Source organism: Paralichthys olivaceus, chromosome 23, assembly GCF_024713975.1.
Source record: "Paralichthys olivaceus isolate ysfri-2021 chromosome 23, ASM2471397v2, whole genome shotgun sequence".
Taxonomy (NCBI): Eukaryota; Metazoa; Chordata; class Actinopteri; order Pleuronectiformes; family Paralichthyidae; genus Paralichthys; species Paralichthys olivaceus.
Window position 1 is genome coordinate 1,059,723 of NC_091115.1, and position 15,050 is coordinate 1,074,772.

The 15,050-nt window shown below is 44.0% G+C and overlaps 1 protein-coding gene across 1 annotated transcript in view; it reads left to right on the plus strand.

Annotated features, from left to right (window-relative positions):
- Window positions 1–14,328: 14,328 nt before the first annotated feature.
- The window catches only part of LOC109644512 (thyrotropin-releasing hormone-degrading ectoenzyme-like), a 134,275-nt gene continuing 133,553 nt past the window's right edge, over window positions 14,329–15,050 (plus strand). Inside the window, exon 1 of the mRNA XM_069519826.1 lies at window positions 14,329–14,391. The gene's annotated coding sequence lies outside the window, so the exon portion shown is untranslated. The remainder of the gene's footprint in view (window positions 14,392–15,050) is intronic.

Sequence of the window (15,050 nt, forward strand, 5' to 3'; positions counted from 1 at the left end):
TTTCACACCGTGTTTTTTTATTTGTGTTGTATTGATTTTACAGATGTGTTGTATATTCTGTTTATAATGATTATAACCAGAATATATTCAACCATTAATATGATTGTAAAGTTCATGAGTGCACTTACTGTACCTAATGACAAAATAAACCAGCAGCAGCCACTAGATGGCAGTACACACCAGAGAACAGTGCAAGTAGACCACAATGCACCTGGTCACAGCTTCTCTGATGAAACATCATGATGCTGAATCAATGTTTTTTTCTCCTCGGCTCCAACGACTCACACTGGAACGTTTTTCATCTTTTGTTCAGTCTCTTACGACAGAGTGGAATTTAAATAATGGAGCAGAACATTTGACATATGAGACACACGCCAGGCTTTGATTGTCCAAATGATCAAATGTGCACAAAGAGCATGAAGGGAAATGAAAATGTTCCGTTTTGCAGTAACAACAAACTTAATTAATTAAACATCATCCAAGAGGTTGATGATTTCTTTAGAGGTTTAATCAAAGCCAGGAAGGAAACGTTCTGATCTGTGTATAAACTAGTTTCTTCCATTGTTCCTAAGTCATTTTTATTTTCTGTCAACCAGGACGAAGTCATTCATTCTCGTCCTTCAGTCAAATCGTCTCTTGACAGATTTCTCTATCGTGGCTGATACAGACGACTGCAGCCGGGATCTGAACGTGTGACAACGTGAACAACAGAGTTAAGGAAGCAGCAACGGAGCGAAACCTTCGGAAAATGACTTCGTGAAGCTCCAGAGCACGAGCAGGTGGAGACGGTGGAGCACGACCTGCCACCGATCGTGGATGACGCTGCATGAAATGACATCTCCTCAAAGTGAAGCCAAATCACCTGGAGCGCCCCCTGGTGGCTGGCTGCAACATAGATAATCAACTCCACCCCCTTCATGTTAGCAGATGGGACATTGACCAAACTAGAAAACCAAAGTAGATGTCAAATTTTTTTTTCTCAAAGATGGTTTCTGCCATTTTATGTTCAAGTGTTCGTGCGATACTTAGTTTTAGTGGAAGCGGAGACACGTCGTCAGTCAGAGTGACTGAGGGTGAGCACGGCTGATTTGACATCATGATGGTCCCCAGAGGATGAATCTAAAAGACACTGGTGATCCTACGACTGTTTCTCTGGCACCACCTGCAGGTCACAGTTTTGTGTTGGTGAAATAACGGAACGTTGATGGTCCCAGATCATAATGAGTTTGATCTTTAAACACTTTTATAAAAAACCTGCAAAACTAATGTTAGCATTGTATTGACCTGAGTCCATCACACACACACACACACACACACACACACACACACACACACACACACACACTTGCTTTAATCATTCTACATTTTCCCTCTGACACATCAATCTGTGTGTGTGTGTGTGTGTTGACCCACATTTCTCTATGACGTCTCTCGTATATTGTGAATATACGACACCTCTAATATGTTCTTAATGGCCTTTTAATGTATTTCGTGTGTGTGTGTGTGTGTGTGATAGATTTTAACAGCCACCGGCTATCGAACCGTTACGCTGACACACGTTGACGCTGAAGAGTGAGACTGACACAGAGAGAGAGAGAAACATCACAGCGTTTATTTTCTCTGAGGGTTTGAGTTACTTTTAATAAATATACAAATCCCATACAAATAAAATGGGAATTAAAAAAACATTGTGTAAAATAGAAATGATCTAAAACGACCGGTTTTACGTCGATTCCAGTTTCTTTCTGCTAAATTAAGCGAAACTCATTTTAGCTCATCTAAACTAAGCTAAGCTAACGCGCTGTGGGATGAAATGGTCACCGGTGCATCACTGAGTCTGATGTCGTTCATGAAGCTGCTGTCGATGAGAAAAAAACCAAAACAACCAACAAACAAATGGACAAACGATGGATCATTTTCCAAACCATCAAAACAACATTAAGCTTTTCATTCAAGTTAAAACCAGAGTGGTTTGGGCTCTTTCCCGAGACGTCTCCCTGTGGGGGTACTGCACGCATGGGACGAAAACCCTGCGGCAGACCCACAATGCACAGCGGGGATTAAACGTCCCATTTGGCCTGGGAATGCCTCAGGACCCCCCTCTTCCCAAAGGAGGCGCTGGAGGCAGCGGGGGAGTCGTGCCTGCTGCCACCATGTGTGAGACCTGCGTGACCGGATGGATGAGTGGGTAACTGGAACAGATGGAGGTGTGGACTCACCGTGGCGGCGGCGCCCGCACTCAGCGCTGACTTTGCATCATGTGCGTCTGTTCGGTCCTGACAGGCCTTTTCTCACTTGACTTGTGCAGTCGTTTTTGATTCTGACGTTTGGAATAAATCCTTTAGTGTCTCACTTTCTGACTCGTGGACGAACCCCCCCCCCCGGAGACGCTCGCTGCAGCAGGAGGCTGCGGCGAGTGGGTGATGCAATGTTTGCGCTCAGTGGGTCGTCTCCGGTTTTCATGTCGCTCTCACTGTTTCACACTGTTTGAATGTGCTTTTGATATTTACATTTACATACACTGTGTAAAGAAGTGGGAATAATCAACGTGCTCAGAATGTTTGTGCGAATTGTTTCCAGCATTTTAAACCGTGAGCGTGTGTTTGAGTTGAGCTGCAGCTCCTGAAATGTAAAAATAAAAGATTGAGCAGATTTCACGGTTGAGGAACAGGAGAAATGAAAGAAGGAGAGAATCAGAGGTGAAAGGAAGGAGAGGAGGGAAAGAGGTGTGTGTGTGTGTGTGTGTGTGTGTAATGACGCCTGACTCTGTTAATACCTCACGGCGAGGTTTTCTTTCCGATGCCAAAACACATCGAAGACGAGGTAATTTTTTTAAAATGGCAGCAGTGAAATAACAACAATTACAGAGATGAATGACGACTGTCAATCAACCAATCACAGGCTTTGTTTCCTGTCTGAGGAAAAGAACAACGACAAACAACGTCACATGAAAAGAACAAATTTGATCCAGTTTGAGGAGAAAGTGTGATTTTTCTTCAGGTTTGGTGAAGTGTGTCCGTCGGGTTCGTTGCCAGAGCGCAATGAATCCTGGGATATGTTGGGCTTGGAGATGGAAGGATGCACTTGTGGGATCCTTCAAAATGGACGTTGTGTCGATGTGTCTTCAGATGCAGCCTCCAGAGGATTTGACCCCTGAACTGAGACGCAGAGCTTTTATTTTGGTAGGGACAAGTTGGTGTTAATGCCTGGTTGCTGAATTACAAAAGTAAAAGCATTAGAATTCATTAACAGTGTTCTGCTTTACTGTGGTGTAGATTTCACACACACACACTCACACACACACACACACACACACACACACACACACACACACTCACACACACACACACCCTCACAAAGCTCCCACAGGATCTAGAGAGAGAGAGTGTGTGTGTGTGTGTGTGTGTGTGAGTGTGTGTGTGAGTGTGTGTGTGTGTGTGTGTGAGTGTGTGTGAGTGTGTGTGTGTGTGTGTGTGTGTGTGTGTGTGTGAGTGTGTGTGTGAGTGTGTGAGTGTGTGAGTGTGTGTGTGTGTGTGTGTGTGTGAGTGTGTGTGTGAGTGTGTGTGTGTGTGTGAGTGTGTGTGTGAGTGTGTGTGTGTGTGTGAGTGTGTGTGTGTGTGTGTGAGTGTGTGTGTGTGTGTGAGTGTGTGTGAGTGTGTGTGTGTGTGTGTGTGTGTGCATGTGTGCGTGTGTGTGTGTGTGTGTGTGTGTTGGCGCTCTATGTTTAGCCTGCAATTTTCATGACCAGGAGTCCTTGTTACCATGGCAACCCTCGGAGACAAGAGGTCAGGTACAATTGAATCAGACTCTTTTCTCTCTGTTGAGTTTTATTTTATCATCTTGAGCAGATTCTGTCGGTTTCATCTTTTCTTGAATAATCTGAGGAACAAGTGGTTTGTTTATTTTTCTTTATGAGAAACGAGGTTAAACCGTGAAGCTCAAAAAATAAATTCTATTGACTGATCTGAATCTGCGGCGAGAAGATTTCAACTCTTCCTGTTCCGTCTCCAGCCTCGACGCTGACGTGCAGCAGCAGCAGGTGTGAGACTGACGGCTGCAGGTGGGCGTGAGCCGAGCTGCCGTCCTGCCGTCAGGAGCTGAACCTCCGCGCGTGTGATTCTGCCCGAGGCTTCGGTTTTCTATTCATCCACGTTCTGCTGTGAAATCAGCAGCAGGTTGGATCAGGTACCACGTGTGATTCATTACACACAACATGTCCGACATCACAACGACGAAACATCTGCCTGGAGTTAAGAGCAACATGAAGTCAGTATTTTCTGATAAGTACTTTTATTTTATAACCAGAAATACTCTCCCTCCACCAACACACCTGAAAACACATGTCACATGACCAGTCACATACATTGGTCATGTGATGTAAACAGGAAGCAGACTGTCTACTCTGCAACTGGTTGTTCATTTACAGAAAACAGACGTCAGGGAGATAAGACCTGAAATGACAGAAACCATTTTTGACATTTAACATTAATTTAACGTCTACTTTGATTTTTCCCATCTGCTAACATGGAGGAGGCGGGGTTTATGACCTATACTGCAGCCAGCCAATGAGGGCAATCGAGACGCTTTGATTTCACTCTTGGGAGGTTTCATATCGTCCGTCTTTATTTCGAGTCAGTGTATGGAACTAAATAAACTGTGCTCGGTCATTTTACACCTCGTTATGCTGCCCCCAAGTGGCCGAAAGAGAAGTTAATGGCGCTTTAGGACTGCAGCTGGTTCACGTGTGACCTCGGCGTCGTCGTAAATGAACCCAGACACAAACAAACAGTTTAAAAAGGACGTCGCTCGGATTCTAAATGTGATTCATGTCTTTGTGTTTTCAAGTAACTCTCCAGATGCCGAAACCTCGTTCATCAGACGGAGCCAAAGAAAACAATCTGTGCACGACAGCGTCCAACACACAACAGAACGAGTGTTTATTGCATGTGTGTTCGCACCGTGTTCGCACAGCTGTGCACCATCAGCCATGATGAATGCCAAGCACCCTGTTCAGACTGTGCTCGTGTGTAACTCGGTTCATTTAGATAAAGAAACACTCCAGACACTGTGTCCTCTCTTAAAAGGTTCTGGTGCCACGGTTGTTCCTGCAGAACACAAACAAACATTAATAACAATGAGGTAGAAGTTATAATTAATGAAGTTTTCATTCGACACTTTAATTAGTGAAATATCAAACGAGTGCAGGAGAGACGACGCGGCTCGACTGTGGGAAAGTAAAGAAATCTCCGTGGTTGTTGCAGCTGCAGAGGTGGAAACAAAGATTGAGCCTCGCTGACGTCCTGACACACGAGGTGAAAACACATCGGTTCATTGGTCAAATCGTTTTCCTGAAACCTGAACTTCTTTGAGTTTGTTTCGTGTTACTTTTAAATAATGGACCATTATTGATCTCAGACGTTGTGGTTTATTATTTGTCTTGTTTTTATTTAAACTTTGTAACGGCTGTTTTTAAAGGTGTGACATGAACAAACTTATAAAAGTCTGTGTTGACATGTTCGTTAAGGAACCTGCTGCTTTTAGAACAGAGAGAATTACCTGTGTGTGTGTGTGTGTGTCCGTGTGTGTGTGTGTGTGTGTGTGTGTGCGTGTGTGTGTGTGTTATTAATTAGCCTGTGGGTGAAAGCAGAAGCGTCTCAGTAAAAAGCCTCGTGAAACAAAAACTGTGATTAATGTCGCTGCGAGACAAAGAGAAACTAACTCCATCTGTCATCGATCCTCAGAATAAATCAGATGTTATCAGCTCTGATTCATGAACAGTCTCATCTGAACAAAACCCTCGTCAGCTTATTTAAAGCTTCCATCTGTTTCTGGCTGTTTATCACGAGCCGCGGTCAGTGTGAGAAACTCACGGCTGCCTCTGGATCTTTTGTTGCCATGGTAACCAATGTCCATAACCGCCACTGGAATGCCGCGTTTTTTTAAATTATTATTATATTATTATTAAAACAAAAAAACAACCATAAATGTGACCAGACGACTTTTTCAGACGAGAAAATCTTTTTAAAAAAATCACCTGAAAACTGAAACAGATGATTCATCTTGAAAACGATAAAACGACGGACGAGAGTCGGATATTTGTTCCTGTTCGGCCTCAAACCGTCCTGATTCCACGGGCGCCCCCTGGAGATCACGTTGAGATCTGCACCGTGAAGGTCTGGGTCAGTTCCATAAATCATTTTTAACTCCGCCCCCCCACCGGCCGATACAAAACTCATCAGAGGTCCAAACACTCTCCTCGGAACTAAAAGTTCAACACAACATGGTGACGTTGTGAGTTCTTATGATCAGCTGCTGGTGTGACATTTTGTGTTATTGCTTCCAAACATCAATTAGAGCTCATTTTGTGTTATTTTGTATAAACTGATAAGTTGTTTCCTACAAACTAACACAAACAGTTGTGTTGTTGTAGCCGCAGCAGTGATGGATGTAGTGTAGTGGTAGTTTTCACAGTATAACTCCACTGTAGAGTCGCAGTATTAACAGCAGCACCACAGTACAGTAAGTTTCTCTGTCCCACATTAACAGCCACGAGGAACCAGAAGGAGATATTCTTCCCTCTTTACGTATTAAACTGATATCCCGTCTTCCTCTCCTCCACCGCTGCTTCCTCCCTCCATCTGTCTCTCTCCAGCTAAATGCCAGCTGAAATGAATATGTTAATGTGGCTGCTGGCTCATAGCTCTCGTGATCAATGAGAGTCTCTGCTGTCGGTTCGGGCTCTGTCGGGATCCATAGGGAGCCGGATCATTAAAACACCACGAGCCAGGTCCGAGCCGCTCAATTCAAAAAGCCTATCGCTCATCGTGTATCGCAAAGGTAACATTATCGTATTTATCTTCATATGAATAACGTTTTTCATGCGTCTTCCCCTCTGACGTCTGAAATCAGTCGGTTTCCTGCAGGCGTTCAGGAAACAGCCGAGTCAATACGGTGAAGAAGTGAAGAGAGAGACGAGGCAGCGATGAATATTTTATGTTCCTGTGTCATTTCTACTCCACACAAGTCAAGTGAGAGAAAATACTTCCAACAAACAAAATCACGCTTTCTTCAGTGTTTCACCAAATCCAGAAAGAAAACTCACGGCTGCCCCCGAGGCAAATCCCCGATTTCTGATAAACCACGAGAACTTAATTATACTTCTTATAGCGACAGCTTTGTACGAGACATGTGACGAGACAAAATAAAATACATCACTAATATTTTATTCTTCTTTGAAATGAATAATTAAATGTATAAAACCCTCCAGAACCAGAACCTTCCTGAGGAGCGTCACAGGTTTAGGTTTTCTTCAGTGTCACAGTGATTCAGTGACTTTTTTATTAAAATGTTTTAAATCCAAATGTTTTGGTTAAAAAAATCAGGTTATTTTATTTTATATATTTCAACAGTAAAGTTGAAACTTTGTCGGAGTTTGTCATAATTTTTCTTTTCTTTTTATTAGAAGAAACAAGTTTCACAAGAATAAATTTGTCACTGAAGAGAATTTTGTATTTATTTATTATTATAATTATTAGGACTTGTAATAAAAGTACAAATTCTTACAATATAACAAGTTTCTGCTCAATTCTTAAATTTTTTCTCTTAATTTTAATCTCAATCAAGTTTCATATCAAGGAGAACTTTCTATTATCATTACACTTTGACAGTTTCTTCTTCTTCTTGTTTAACAGGAAAACAAATCAGCGTCTCGTGTCTCGAGCACGTTCTCCAGAGTTCTTGGAATCTGGAGTCGAGCTGTGAGGATGAATTTGTTCTGGGTATAAAAATTTGGATGGAGGAGGAACACGGCCGCATCCTGATGAGTCTTCATGCAACACCGAGTACACTTCATGGTCCTGGCTACCACCTATTCATTAATACACACAAAAGTACTCTCAAATATTTTCACTCTGAATCAGTTCATTGTTTATCCACCTGAGATAAGAGCCGGGGAAGAGGAAAGAAAAAGAGCGGAGGAGGAGAAAGGAGGTAGTAGAAGAGGGGACAGAGGAGGTAAACGAGGTAGAGAAGAAGAGAAGGAGTGAGAGAGGAGGAGGAGAGAATGAAATGAGAAGGCAGTTAATGAAAGGAGGCGCTGGAAGGAAAACGGATGAGTCGGAGAAAGAAAAGAAATTTTAATGGAAATGGAGCCGAGCCAAGGAAAATGTAAAGAGAGGAGAATGTGGAGAGAAGATATTTGAGGAGAGTTAGCGTCATTATAGCAAGTCAGCAAAGTGTGTGTGTGTTTGTGTGTGTGTGTGTGTGTGTGTGTGTGTGTGTGTGTGTGTGTGTGTGTGTGTGTGTGTGTGTGTGTGTGTGTGTGTGTGTGTGTGTGTGTGTGTGTGTGTGTGTGTGTGTGTGTGTGTGTGTTTTAACTTAAAGAGAGTGAGTTTTTTCCGGGGGCCAAGGGTCACTGGATCAACAACTCGTCTGCTGCTCCGATAGTACACTTCTAATTAGACTGCAGTGTGTGTGTGTGTGTGAGAGTGTGAGTATGTGTGTGTGTGTGTGTGTGAGTGTGTGTCTGACAGTGATTTATGGACGTGAGGTTTATTGTCATCACACTGACGGATGAATATTCTCAAAAATCTTTCTCCTCCCCTTTTATCTCGTTCCTTCACCTCTTCCTCTCTCTCTCTTTATGTCTCTCTCTCTGTTTCTCTCTCTCTCTGTTTCTCTCTCTCTCTCTCTCTCCATCCCTCCATCATCACACAGGTTTTCTAACTGCAGCAGACGGATTGAACCTCTTTCCTGCTGGAATAAACTAAAACCAGTCAATAGGACGTTAGTGGAGATGCAATTTATGACTTTAATTTGACCAAACAGGGTCAAGTTCGTGTGTGTGTGTGTGTGTGTGTGTGTGTGTGTGTGTGTGTGTGTGTGTGTGTGTGTGTGTGTGTGTGTGTGTGTGTGTGTGTGTGTGTGTGTGAGATATTAAAGGTCAGTCAAAGATCATAAATTAACGAGCACACACACTCCCGCCCGTCTTTGTGTGTTCAAAAGCAGCTGAATCAGGCCTCGGAGATAAGTAGCTATAAACTACGAAGCTGCAACCGATGGTTATTGATTTAGTTTTTTTTCGTGGGAACATAAAAACAAAAACGCTCCGTCAATCTTTCCGCTGATCTTTGTACGGAGGTGTGTAATATTGTTTTACATGTCGTCAGTCATTTTGAGCTGTTAGCTGCCGACGTTTGCTGATTAGCAATGAAAACACACCACAGGTGTTGAAGTTCAAACTTTCACCTGGTGATGGCGCCACATTAAACGTGGCTCAGTAAAGCTGATGATCTTGAGGGGACCATGCATTTTGAAAGGTACTTTTTTTTTTTGGACATAGTTAATAACAACCTCATGGTGGCGCCACAGGGAAATTCATCCTCTGGGGACCACAAACATCCAAATGGTTTCCTGATTCAACCAAACTGATCACTGGCAAAAAGAAAATGCAAATCAGCATTACACAAACTACAGGAGCCGACTTATTTAGACAAACAGCAGGTGGCGCTGACTCTCTGGTAAGTCTGGAAGGAGGAGGGTGCCTCCGTCTGCTGATTAACACCATGTGATTTTAATTGAAGGCCTCAGAAGTGCATCACGGCGGATTTTTCTATTCAGCCAAGTTTGATTTAAAAGAGAACTTGTGTTTTTGTTTATTTCATTTTTTTTCCATTCAGGAGGAGTTTGTGTTTAATTTGTGTTTTTTGCCTCTTGAAGAGCTGAAATGTGTCCGACTGTGTCTCAGCAGGAAGCGCCTCTTTAATCATCTCCTCATAACGCTCAGCGTGAGCCGCCCTGCTCCCTGCACACGATAACAACTGCAACGCCACACAGGACGGGATATCACCTGAGGAGAGGGAGAGCGAAGGTGTGCTCGTCTGGACGTGGGGTTCAGGTTGTGAATAATAATGACAGTTCACTTTAACTCATTCAGTCTGATACCAATGTTTGGCAGTTTGTGAGAGTTTAACTTGTAAGTTTACTTGAAAAAAGAGCAACGGATTTAAATTGTGTAGTTTACAGTGTTTAACTGTCGCCACCATTCATGGTCACAGGAGGTTAGAGTGTAATGACCTCGGCAATCCTCTGATCTTCGTCCTTTCTCTCATGTCCTTCCCTGATGATGATCCTCTTGATGATCCTGATCTGTGCAGGAGAAAACTTCTTCTTTCTGGCAGAAGTAAGAGCAGACAGCTTCCTGTTTCGACCAGACCACAGGCGGCTTCAGTTTTTCATGCTATTACTCAGAGACAGTTATTTCTTATGTTTCCTGTTTACCTGACTGTTTAAAAACCGTGTTCCACTCTGATCGTTCATGCTGAGTGTGAAACCCTCTGCAGAGCTTTCTCTGTTCCTAAAGACGGCTCCGGTCTGAGAAACTCTTTATTTCACATCATAAATTAATTCTATATTATCGTGCTCACATGGCGAAAAAACTATACCCACTAAACATGTTAGCATAGCCTTCAGGTCATAACGACTCCACAGCTTTCACTCGATAGCGCCATCCTCAGGGCAGAGTTTACTGGCTTAGCACCAGTGAAGCCGGAGAAGTGTTGCTGTGTCAGTTCAGTTTTCTTTGACCCTTGAACATGTCACGATGAGGCGGCTGCTGTCAGGAGGACGATCGTCTGCAGATCTGCTGAAACCAGGAAAATCTTTTACTGCAATCTCAACACTTTTCTGTCCAACTTCACTTCCTGCAGGTTCTGCTGCTTTCTTTGTTATTTCCATCCTTTTGTCGTCAGCGTGTTGTTTCTTCCAGCGTCGGTCTTTATTTGATCAGATTTTAAATCTGGTCTCCTTCCGATCGGACACTTGAGTAAACGTGATCGATTGATTTCTCCTTGTGTTTGTTTTCTTGTGTTTTTCCTCCTGAAGTTCAGAAACAGAAGAGGGAACTTCTCATATCTGTGATTGTCGCTGCGACTCAGTGAATCTCTTTAAAGAGCTGAAATAAAAACCACTCGACTGCATCACTTCACATGACAGTGAGTGTGTGTTTATCCTGCTGTCTCTGTGAGGACCGACCTTCATGACGAGGACTTTGTTACTGCTCAGTATTTATTAGTCGTTAAGGTCACACTGGTAGAATCAGTAACATGAGTCCAAACCAGTGTGTCTGTGTCTGGTTGAGACGCTGCAGATATTCAGTGTCACCAGAGGATCCTCTGACCTTTAACCTACAGACCGCGTTCATGGTCCCCAGAGGACGACACGGGAAGTTTTCTGATCAGAGTCTGAAGCTTCATGTGTTTGTTCGTGTTTCATTTGATCCATTTTAGTTTCACATTGTAATTCAGGGACTGAAGAATTCCGTCTGACATCATACGTCCTGTCGTCATCACCTACGTGGGCGGAGTCTACCTATACTTGACTCTGATTGGTTTGTGGGCGGCGTCTGATGAGGCGTGTTGTCAGTTCCTACGTTTCCTTTTGGTTGGAATAAATTCTACTGTAAATAAAAAAGTATTTCTCTGAACCATCTTTGTGCAGCTAATCCGCTTGTTGTGAAACGTGTGACGTCATCAGATCATTGAGAGAGCAGCAGAGGCTCAACACACACAGACACACACACACACACACACACACACACACAGTTAGAAAACATGAATTAAACATGGGTCCAACATAATGTCCAGTCTCGACTGAGGACAAACAGAGGCCACTGGGAGCTTGAGTACGACAACAACAGGTAAACAAACACACACAACGCTATTTGTGTGTTCATGTGTGTGTGTGTCTGCCCCATGGGGCTCGTTGCCATGGGGACGGTGATAAGGGTTCTAAATGGAACTCAATAATTCATGAGCTCCTGATAAGATGCACAACACACTCACAGAGTACACACTCAAATACAATACACACAATTACAAGGAAACAAGACAAACAGTCCTCTTCAGACAAACAAGGAGGAAACTGCAAACAAATACAACGACAGAGGTTAACACACACACACACACACACACACACACACACACACACACACACATGCCGTCTTGTTGTGTTACTGTTCTTCATCTGAGAACCTGAAGACGATCAATCACAATTTCTGACATATCACAAATGAATTGTTCCGTCCGACAGCAGGTCGGGAGTCTCTGATTGCTCATCGCTGCCCCCTGGGCACTGCACGACAAACAACGTCTCAGACACTCGCACAGTTTACATGTATGTCCAGATTAATGGGGACGTGTCCACTGTTGTAATTATATAATTAATTTTTAATTGAAAAAAGTGGGTCGGACGCTGACTCTCGTCTCTTGTGTTCCAGCTCGTCACTGTCTGTGTCCGTGGATTTAAAATCTGTCTCGTCCGTCAAAGTGAAACTTGTGTCCGTCTCTGATCCTCCACGCCGTGTCCATCGATCACTGATGGAACCTTGGGACCAATCAGACGAGTCAATGGACGATCCGACCATCAGCCGTCCGACAGACAGGCCCCGGAGGAGGCGATCGATAGGTTGACCGATGAGGTCATCGGGTGAGAGGAGGACAACCAGCCAATGAGCAGGCTCGGAGATGTCGGGGGGGGGTTCTGTTCACAACGACCGTTCAGACGATCGATCGTGTTCCGACGCTTCTGAGACGTTTTTCTCTTTATCTCTTCAAAGCTTTTCTTTAGTCGACATCTTTTTCTTCATCTTTCACCTCTATTCCATTCAGGTTTTCTTTTTACCCTCCTCCTCCTCTTCTTCTTCTCTCCCTGTCGTCTTTTTTCACCACTTCTTTGTTTCTCTCTCTCTCTTTATCCTCTGCTATCCTTCCCATCTTCCTCTCGCTGTGATAATAAAACCTGTTATTCTCCATCTCCTCCTCTTTTCTCCTCCTCCTCCTCCCTCAGCAGTGATAAAACTTGTACTAATAAAACGTCCCATTTAATTGCTTTCTTTATGAAATAAACTTTTCTTTTTCACCTTTTTCTCCTCCTCCACCTCTGGCATTGATGAAGCCGGCGTTACTCCTCCTCCTCCTCCTCTCCTGACAGTGATGAAGAGTGTTTTTCTTCCTCAGACAGCTCCTGGTCTCCTGGTCTCCAGCTTCAACTGCTTTTAATTACTTTTTCTCAGCTGTTTGTTGTTTGGATCAGAGAAGAGAGGGCGTGTTAATATTGACATGGACGCGTCACATTCTCCAGCTCGGAGGTCGACGCCAAATTTATTTACGGACGAGGAAATCAGAGGTTTTGTAAAATGAGATTTACAAATAAAATATGATTTGATTTTCAGTCTTTCAGACGACATCACATTTAGACTTTGAGAGAGACTCAATCTAAAGGTGTGAACTCACGCACTTCAGACAGACTCACACTTATGATCAGATCACGTGAGACGCACGTTAATGGCATCATGTATGACACATGATGAACCGTCGAGTGATTCCAGACAGAAACACGAGAAACTGGACTGAAACTAAGAAATGTTAACAGAGACGTCAGGACATCTGGTGTGAGTGGAAACAAGTGTGTGTGTGTGTGTGTGTGTGTGTGTGTGTGTGTGTGTGTGTGTGTGTGTGTGTGTGTGTGTGTGTGTGAGTGTGTGTGAGTGTGTGTGTGTGTGTGTGTGTGTGTGTGTGTGTGCGCTGGCTGCAGGGTGTTGTGCTGGGTTAACTGCGGAGGCTCTCTAGCGTAAATGAAGCGCCCCCTGGCTGCTTCGGGCTCAGATGGTGTGTTGGCTTTGTCCCTCTGCTGCGGCCTTCAGGGCAGCGGGAGCCGGGTGGAGCTGTGCAGTGAGGAGGGGGGAGGAGGGGGGAGGAGGGGGGAGTGCTCAGCATCTGGGTCTCTCTCTCTCGCTCTCTCTCTCTCATTTCATCTTTTATATATCAGTTTGTCAGAAGATGATGTGCTGGTTGACCTTTCCTCTGGGCTCCGTGTGGCTCGGTGGGCGGGATCTTCCACGTCACCACAGGTTCTGTTAACGAGTCGATGTGGTGAAACTCTGCGGGATCGTGATCCGGCTGCGAGCGACGCAGGAAGTATAAATAAATATAAATTAACCTGTCGACGAACACAAAGTGAAATCCAGTGAAAGACTGTGAAGATGAATCCTCTTCAACATGGTTAATTCTTATTTACGTGTTTAATCTTATTTACGAGTTTACTCTTGTGTGAACGGAGGCGTGTGAGTGGGCGGGGCAGCTCTGGAGTGTGAGTGGGCGGGGCAGTTGTAGAGTTGCTACATTTGCTTTATTGGACTTCCTGTTTTATTTTGGAAATGTCACTCATCTTCCTGTCATTTCACTTCCTGATTCTCGGTCACATGACTCACTTACTTCCTTGTATGGATTCTATCCTGCTCTTGTTTGAGGGAATCGAACCTTGACGTTTCCTCTTGACCTCCCGCCTGCTCCCTGTGGACGAGCCTCTCTGGTTGTGACCTCACCTGCTTCACCTGTAAGTTCATTTATCAACGCGTCTGAAACTAACGCAGAACCAAACTGAGCGTCCGTATCGGAGGAAGTGCTTCGGTCGTACAGGATGTTTGTTTCACACGTGTCTGTTTTGGCGCAATTCTAAACCAGGAAGTGATTTTGGTGACGTGATACAAACTACAAAAGTAGTTTCACTCATGATCCAGCAGGGGTCACTGCGGCCGTCAGTAAAATAAGTCGGTTACGTAGATTTTACAGCCTGAGAACTCCAGAGTATCTGCACGTGGACAGATGTGTAAGTTCGATCTCTGGTTAAACACTGTACACAGAAGTATTTGAATGTGTTCGTGTCAGGTCAAACTCATTTTACCAGAAATAATTTAACTTGAACTCAGGTCGTCTCTTTTTCCGATTTTTCCATAATTCTTCTCAAAAACGGTAACGACGCACTCGGGAGGAAATTTCAAGGGATTTTTCGGTGTCGCTGTCGGGCACGAAAAACAAAACGAGAGTTCGACTGCGAAGACGATTATTCATATTGTAGAGATTTACATGACAGAGGACGAGTTCACAGCGGAAAGAGAACGAGGGAGTCGATGTCTCAACAGAGCAGAACTGACACCAATCTGTCACACACACACACACACACAATAATGAAGATGAAATGAAGAGGAGGAGGAG